Source organism: Benincasa hispida, chromosome 12 (assembly GCF_027475165.1).
Source record: "Benincasa hispida cultivar pf3 chromosome 12, pf3_genome.v1.1, whole genome shotgun sequence".
Taxonomy (NCBI): domain Eukaryota; kingdom Viridiplantae; phylum Streptophyta; class Magnoliopsida; order Cucurbitales; family Cucurbitaceae; genus Benincasa; species Benincasa hispida.
In genome coordinates this window covers 85,266,560-85,273,847 of record NC_143489.1, presented here as the reverse complement: position 1 = coordinate 85,273,847, position 7,288 = coordinate 85,266,560, and the positions used below count along the sequence as shown (strand labels likewise).

General features: G+C 32.4%; 1 pseudogene; it reads left to right on the top strand.

The window, feature by feature from the left end:
- Positions 1 to 1,228: 1,228 nt before the first annotated feature.
- Positions 1,229 to 1,359, top strand: LOC150032263 (U5 spliceosomal RNA; annotated as a pseudogene).
- The last annotated feature ends 5,929 nt before the right edge of the window (positions 1,360 to 7,288 follow it).

Below are 7,288 nucleotides of genomic sequence, written 5' to 3'. Positions count from 1 at the left end.
GGTAAGCTAGCTAAGATGTCTGAGAATAAGTTCTTAGAAGGAAGTTTCATGAGATAAAGTATGGAATTTTAGTTATTCAACTGGAATTTAAATCTGGAATTCTTGGTTGGATGAACAAGCAGGCATCTGCCATCCATACATAAGCAAGCCACTGACTGACCTAGTTATAAATATGAATGACATGTGAAGGATCGACTTACTGATCATGGTTAAATCAAGTGGATAGAAATATATATATAGTGAGGAGAGTGCAACTATCGACCTATAATGGTATGTCTCCGTAGTTAACGAATATTGATTAATTCGGATTAAAGATTTGAACCGATTAATCTCAAATCGTTGGAGCTCATGATCTGTAGGTCCATAAGGTCCCTCTACTAGCTCGTAAAAGATTAAACCTTGGATTAAAATTTTAGAGTTTAGATTTGAAATGTTCAAATTCAATTTTAGGGTTTGGATAATTATATTCGATATAATTAACCTTTAAAGTTATTGAAATTAAACGTATTTAGAGTGTCCAATATATTCAAATATTGATTTTTATCTAAGATTTATGCATGCTTGTAGTAATGTCTTGTTAGTAAATGTTAAAAAGTCGGGTCATTACAATCACAAATGCAAAATAAAAAAAGTCATCACTCTACAAAGGGAGAACTATGTACGTTAAGAGACCATGAAAAGTGCATTTGAAGTGATATCAAGTTGCATCTTGATAATGCAAACCGTATTATACATTTCATAGGTTATGAGCCCAATTATGGCGTTTCATGATAAGTGATTTTTTTTAATCATAACTAGTAAATGATATAAATGACCATTATCTACTAATTAACGTGAAAGAATTTAGGCCAATTTTATTTCAGGAAACATAATCCATTAGTGCCAATATGAAAAGTGGATACCATTTGATTATGTTTGTTATTGTTGATTTGTGTTTTGTAATCATAATGAAATGTGGGCTCACTAAATTGATTATAACCGAACAATAATTTATATGATGATTGTTTAGGCGAACAAGACTATGTTGCCTCACAAAGACCATTTTTTTTATAATTATATACAAAATTTTTAAATGATGAATTAATTTGATAATTACATAATGAATTTCAATTTTAGAGTGGTGTGATGCAGACACTAACTTCATTCTATTTCCCACACCGGTAAAGTTTGAAAAATGTACACCAATTGCTATATATGAAAATGTGTTCAGTAGCAAATATTAATATTGGAGTCGGGCGTTCAGCACAAGGCGAACTATTCTTTCGCCTTTTACTAATGAATACCATGTGCTGTGTCGACGGCTTCTTCTACCAACACAATAAAAAATATTGACAAATATAATTTTCATTGACAAAATTTTTATGCGTGGACAAAACATCATTTCTGCCGATGAAAATATATACGTAGGGAGAAAATTATGTGGTTTTAGTGAAACCCATGGAATTAGGTTTCTGTCAATGACGCAACTTGCATGGACATATAATTTCAGTATCTACCGACAAAAAGTGTGTGCGAACATAATCTTTTTAAATCCTAAATTTTATTTTTTCTCCACAATTTCTTAAAACCCTACCCCACTTTCATTTTTCCCCACACTTTTTATCACCCCATTCCTTTCCCCACAACCCACGTTCCACTCGCTCGCCGCTACGCACAACCAACGTCAGTTCATGCACTGCATGCCCGTTTGCTCGCCACCACTGTTAATTTTGGTTGAGGCAAGCTCTTCTATCTCTCTTTTTTTTGTCTTTTTTTTCTTTCTCTTAATTAAATCTCACTTTCTCTCATCTGTCAACTCAATTTCACTGAAATAGTGAGCAAAATCTCAATCTCTCTTTACGTTTCATTCGACACTAGGCTTGAAAGCTTTTTATCATCTTTGTCTCCATCGTTTCTACGTTCTTATGATCCACATGTCTTTCGTTTGTAATGCCTGTTGCTTTTGATTCTTGCAAATTAATTGGAGTTACTACTTGCTTCTTATTGGACTTGTGTAAATCATTTCAATTTTGTCCTTGAAATTGTATTATGGATATACTATAATTGGACTTCTTATTTCGTGTTGCTAATATTTAATTGAGAGTTCACATCCGCCCAAGTTTTGGTTTTGGAGTCATGACCAGAACATTTTCATTCGAGATTGAAAACTACACTTAGACATTTTGAGGTATTTTTTAGATTAAAATATATCTTAGACACTTTTTAGGAAATTTCTAGTTGGTTTTGATAACCAACGTGACACTGAGAAACTTTTTTAGAGAATTTTTAGTGGGTTTTGATTATTAAATCGTCCTTAAATATTTTAAGTTTTTTGAGAATTGAAGTCTCAATCACTTTTTGGAAACTTTATAGGTTAGTTTTGAGATTGAAAGTCATATTTAGGCATTTTAAAGGTCTTTCTGAGAGTTAAAAGTGTCACTTAGTCACTCTTTAGGTACTTTTTAGGTTGGGTGAAAAGTTTCCCTCACACATTTTTAAGTTATTTTGAGATTTGAATTGTCACTTGGGTAATTTTTAGGTAATTTGCAGTTAGTTTTGAAAATCAAAATGATATCTATGAACAATTTATAGGTTGTTTTGAGAGTCAACAAGTCTCTCTGACATTTTCTATGAACTTTCTAAGTTGTTTTGACTTAGACACTTTTAAGATATTATTTAGGTTGGATTATTTTCATTTTGTTTTCTGTTTGTTGGATGTATCTATATGACCCTTCAAAATAGACAACAAACTCTCTAGATCTTTAGACTTAGAGTTCTTTCAATAATTGATCAATATAACTTATTGATAGGGTAGTTAAACAATTTGTCACTTTCCTTGTTGTGAATTAGTTAATTTTTATGTTTGTTTAAAATTAAGTTGTATATATATAGCAATTATGATATTATTTTGTGTATGTTCCGATAAAGGAAAATATTGTTGATTTCCACATGCATAAGTAAAAAAAAAAAAAGGTATATGTATTTTTATTTTTTCAATAAAAAAACCATGGCAGACATTTAATAACGGACAGTTATCAATAAAATGTAGGTAAAAAACCGACACTAAAGATGATGTTCAATATCGGTTGAAAACCGACATTGAAAGTAGTATTCATTGTTGGTTAAAAACTGGCATGACATTGAAGGTAATTGACATTGAAATCTTGGTTATCTATAATGCTAGTTTTTAAACTGACATTAAAGACATTTTGTTAACGATCTAAATGGTTCTTTTTGTCCTGAGGTGAAATTTGAGTTTTGACTAATTTCTTTCTATTTTAGAGATTTAATTCTAAGTAAATTTTCACTCGATTCTATCCCTTTTTCGACGAGTGCACATCTGAGAAGAGTGTTGTGTTAACCTTGGGGAGCAACTGGCTTTTTGCAATTTAGTACCGAGGTTACACTGATTTTGCTTTCAAGGTAGTAGATCTTCTGCGACATAACAATGATTTAGACCCAGAATTGACGACGACTAATAACATTTTATGAACTTTGTGAAGCTCGAAAGGATTTTGATCATCAGTGCATCTTGTGCTTTAAAACACAACGAGTTCTACTTTTAATTTTACAACTCTGTTTTTCATGATTTTATTGGGAGACGATTTATCAGTTCATAGATGTCATCTCTTTTCAAACTTTGTAATCCTGGTTCATTAGATTTATTTATTTATTACTTTTTAGGTAAATATCAATTTATTCCCTAAACTTTGGGTGTTGTATGCATTTAAACCCTGAATTAAGAATTGTATCAATTTAAACCTTGAACTTTGGAGTTGTATCAATTTCAACCCCAAATTAATAATTATATCGATTTAAACCCTGAATTTTTATAAGTGTATCAATTTAAACCTTGAACTTTCATAATTATATCAACTTAAATCCTCAATTATTTTTTATTTGGATATATTTATAAAAATTTGGGATTTAAATTAATATATTTATGAAAGTTTAGGGTTAAATTGATACACGTAAGAAAGTTTAGGGTCTAAATTGATACAATTGTTAGTTTGGAGTTTAAATTGATACAACTCTTAAAATTCAGGGTCTAAATTGATACAACCCCTAAAGTTCAGGGTGTAAATTGATACAATTTTTAACTTAGGATTTAAATTGATACAATCCCCAAAGTTTAGGGTTATAAATTGATATTTGTCAAAACTTTTTTTAAGGAAGCATAACTATTTCATCAAGATCCTGTTTGATAACTATCTGGTTTTTATTGTTTTTAAAAATTAAATTGGTATTTTTACCTCCAAATTTCTTTCTTTGTTATCTACTTTTTACCAATGGTTTAAAAAACCAACCAAATTTTAAAAGCTACTTCTTTTAGTTTTCAATATAGTTTCTCCTGCCCAAGCAATTAAACTTTTTCCTTTGATTATTTTATTTTATTCTTTTTTAGATCGATGAAGAAATTCTTCAAGAAGTTGTAAAGATGGGATTTGACAGGAATCGGCTGGTGGAGTCTCTTTGTAACCGAATTCAAAATGAGGTGCATCATTAATTAGACTTATTTTCTTAAGAAATTTGAAATTCTTCCTTGCTAATAGTTACTGATAATCATTGTTATTGAGAATATATTCAAGGTTACTGTTGCTTATTGTTTGTTCTTGGAAAACCGATTCCATGTTTCTAGTGGCTTATCTTGAAGCTGAGTTTCAGGAGACTACGATATTCTTGTTTCTTGTCCCTACTTTAAATTTCTAGTCTGAGAAACACGTATTTCCATTTTATACTATTAGAAAAAACTACCCAAAACCACCCTCCAGAGTGCATCTTGCTGAAGATGTTGAGGAGTAAAAGAAAATAAGTAACCTAATAACTGTTGGTTTCTTGCTTTTTCTATAATGTCAAAAGATGTAACCTAGAAACTGATGCTACCAAATATATGAAATATGATTGTACTCTTTGGTCTAACTTGGCAGTCTCGAGCTCATCCTCGTGAAATTAAGACTGAAGTTCTTAAAGCCCTACGAGAGCTCAATGTTACTTAAAAGAGAATTGGACACTACAATATGAAATGTAGATGGTTACCTGGAATTTAGGGCCATCATGAAGGCATGATTAATAACCCTGTGCATAGTAATCATTACTTCGTGGATGAATTGACCATCAATAAAAATGATGGCGATGTAAAATTACCAAATGTTATCAAGTGTCAAGCACATGTATCTTTCTGTGTATTGGGTCATTTGAAAGAAATTTACCAATTTACCAGGCTGTTCCATCTTCTCGCATTGATTGAAATGCATTTCATAGTTTTCAATATAAACTTCCATCCATTCCTGAACCCACTACACCTATAGAGAGTAAGACCTTTGATTAACACATTTCCTATGCTTGATTTATTCTCAACTTGTTTCATAAATGAGTTATTGTTATTTCATGTTTAACAAAAAGATAATGTTCAGCATGTGTCATGTCACTTTCTCGATAACAATCTCAAGCTTCATTCTCATTCGTTTTTGTTTTGGTTTTGTTGTCAGTTGTAAAAAACATGCAAAGAAAAGTATTTGCTTGATATACAGAGGGTTTAAGGCCTCAGTTTCTTTTCCTGTGTCTGTGTGCTGCCTTCTTTGCCTAGCCTAGCAGAAGCGTTGTGAATGCCTTACATCCCAAAAATCAATTTTTACGTAAACTAAAACAGAATATATATACAACAAACATGTAAATAGCATGTTGTTGGGAAAGGATAAAACCATTCTTACCTTTGTAGATCTCCATGCTCCTAGAACGATCCTCTTGATGTTTCAAAAATGGTAGGCATATTGAGTCGGTGAACTGGCCACCCTCACCCAAACAAATCGAAGGACAATCCGTCGTGAACAAGAGTTCATACTATACTCAGAATTAAAATTAAGTTTCCTAGGTCATCCTATTGAAATAGAAAACTAACTAGTTAACAGTACTACATCTAGTGGTTACTATTTCGCGGTTCGGTCTTATGAAAACTCATTGCATAGGATACTCCACTTGCATGTCACCTACATGAACGCGTTGGATCATTGTGTTTCTATCAAATACAAAGTGGGTCGTACCCATAGTATCACCAGGATAAGGTACCCAGCTTTGTCCCTATACTATAGACCCTTTAGGCTGTATCTTGAACATTGATCCCTGTATGTCTCCACATACAGTTTAAGACTCATACGACAACCTTGGATGTTAGTTTGTTTGATTTAGGGTTATTAAGAAAAGTAGAAACAACGCGATAACCTTTATTAAATTAACATCTATAACTCTTTATTGATGAGAGTCAATTAATAACACTTACTATCTACGAATTTTAGGGCATAAAACCTAACAAACTCCCGCTTGAACTAAAACTCTAGTCAGTGGGTTGTACATAATATAAGAATCCAAAAGGTAGGATAATGCTAAATAAATACAATGAACTAGGGCATCCATATACCCAATACACATCTCCCACTTTCCCTAGATTATACAATGTACATGTCTCATGACCTAGATCCTCTAGATGACATTTGAACACTTTAGCCAAATAAGCCTTCATAAATAGATAAACAATGTTGTGCTCTAAGGCAATCTTTGTGATGATTACATCTCCTCCTTGCACAATCTCCCGTATCAGGTGATACTTCCTCTCAATATGCTTTTCTCGTTTGTGACTGTGAGGTTCTTTAGAGTTAGCTATTGCACCAATATTGTCTCAGTATAAGGTGATGGGTAAGTGCATATTTGGAACCACTTCCAAATCGCTTAGGAACTTCCTAAGCCAAACTGCTTCCTTTGCTGCTTCACAAGCAACTACATATTCAACTTTCATAGTGAAATATACAATTCATCCTTGCTTGATGCTACACCATACTACATCTCCCCCATTCAGGATAAACACTAATTCTGACATGGATTTTCTAGAATCTTTGTCAGTTTTGAAATCAGAGTTGGTGTATCTTGCAAGGATCAAATTCTTAGCTCCACACATCAACTTATATTTCTTTGTTCTCCTAAGATACTTGAAGATGTTCTTATCTGTAGTCCAACGATCTAACCCTATATTGGACTGGTACCTACTGACTATTCCCACTGCATAATAAATGTCTGACCTAGTGTAGAGCCTAACATACATTAAGTTGCCTACACCTGAGGTATAAGGAATATATTTCATATCCTCAACTTCTTGAGGTGTCTTAGGACACTATTCCTTAGACAAGTGTACCCCATGCCTAAAAGACAATAAACCCTTCATGGAGTTCTACATAGAATATCGAGCCAACATTTTGTCGATATAAGTTGCTCGAAACAAACCAACATTAGGTTTTTGTTATCCCTAATAATTTGGATC